Source organism: Solanum stenotomum, chromosome 2, assembly GCF_019186545.1.
Source record: "Solanum stenotomum isolate F172 chromosome 2, ASM1918654v1, whole genome shotgun sequence".
Classification (NCBI taxonomy): Eukaryota; Viridiplantae; Streptophyta; class Magnoliopsida; order Solanales; family Solanaceae; genus Solanum; species Solanum stenotomum.
Window position 1 is genome coordinate 68,587,825 of NC_064283.1, and position 1,787 is coordinate 68,589,611.

At 27.1% G+C, this 1,787-nt stretch overlaps 1 non-coding gene across 1 annotated transcript; it reads left to right on the forward strand.

The window, feature by feature from the left end:
- The first annotated feature begins 1,072 nt into the window (after window positions 1-1,072).
- TRNAC-GCA (transfer RNA cysteine (anticodon GCA)) lies at window positions 1,073-1,144 on the forward strand. The gene has a single exon. It is a non-coding gene; the product is annotated as a tRNA-Cys (tRNA).
- Window positions 1,145-1,787: the final 643 nt, after the last annotated feature.

Sequence of the window (1,787 nt, forward strand, 5' to 3'; positions counted from 1 at the left end):
GAATTTTAATACAAAATAATTTTCGGGATTAATTAGTATCCATACCTAAATGGAGGAACATAATGTTGTATTTAATTCTTGAATTGTTATCCCTTTGAAGTTGTGTTCGAAATAGTTTTTGAAATTTAAATTTTTATTTAGACATCCGTTTTTGTAAGTGAGAAATTTTTCACCCAAAAAGCTGGTATCTTGAAAAAAAATGTTCAAAATATTTTTAAAGTTAGATCAAATTTCATGGACAATAATATTTTAACTTTTTTATTTTTATAAACAAAAACTTTCAAAATCTATAATCAGATAGAATCTTAAACTCCTCCACAATTGAGATGGGCTTTAAAATGTAGAAGTTGTAGACACTAGACTGTCAAAAATTCCTTAAATGTACTTCCTCCGTCTCAATGTGTGATATTGTTAGAAATGACACAGAGTTAAAAAATGAAAGACTTTCAAAATTTGTGATTTGAAGTAAAAAATTTATATTTATATGACTATAAATCATTTCATTAAAGGTAAAATAAGAACTTTTAAGTTATTATAATTATGAAATTGTAAGATTCTTTTTGGGACGAATGAAAAAAGAAAAATATGTCACATAAATTAAGATAGAAAAGATAATTCAAATCATAAAATAATCCTTAAACATTAACAATATTGTAAGATAAAGGATAAAAAATGTTAAAGAGAGCAAATAAGCTATTCTTATTTCTTCAAGTCTACTCAACATGGTTTTTAAATGCATTTATTTATAGAATTATATCGAGAAATATTAGAAGTTTATGGAGATATCATTTGTATAGGTCTAAATACAGACTGAATGATAGATGAACAAATTAAAAAATGACACATAATAATCAAGGTCCGATCAGGTACAACTCAACGAAGATGCCATCAGGGCAACACCTGAATGTTGATATTTGTGGATTTTTTTTATCAAATAAGTAAAACCTAACATAATAAAATCTTGATAATGTTACTAAATATTTGTCAAATACAAAAATGTGTCTTTTTTGCACTGACTAAAAGGTAAAGTGTATCATATTAATGAAGAGGGAGGAAATACTTTAACAACAAGGGGTCCATAGCTCAGTGGTAGAGCATTTGACTGCAGATCAAGAGGTCACCGGTTCGAACCCGGTTGGGCCCTTTTTTTTAAAAAAATAAAAATAAAAAATTGTTTGTTCTATCTAGTCTTTTCTGTTTAAAGTTAATCACTAGTTTAATTAATGGGGGTATATACTCTATAAATTAAAATCATGTTTATGAAATTAAAACATTGTAAGGATTTGTAAATTTTAATTTTCCTTCTCATGTTTGTCTTCTTAATAACTAATGTCATTTTCGTTTAATTACTTATTTGATGACAAAGGGCTTAATTGGAAATTATATTGAAATCCACAAGCTTATATGTTTGAGAAAGACCTCGTTTGACCATGAAAATTATGAAATTTGAAAAAAACAATTTTTATTTTCAGAGTGTAAAATGATATTTGAAAATCAGTGTTATTTTTAATTTATTTTGCTTCACTAGTTCACTTGAATTAATTCTGGCTTTTCAATGGAGACCGCAAAGATATTGATACTAGGAAAGACTAGGCGGGAAAGAGAATTGCTTTTGTTGAAGAATCACCCCTTTAGGGTAAATGTTCTCCCTTATCATAGTCGTTATATTGAACCTTTGATTATTTTTATGCGTTTAGTTCTTTTATATTTCGAAATTCGAATTTATTTTGAATTCAGTATACATCTATACGTGTGTGGGGTGTTAAGGTTCTTCCATGTGCTTGGAA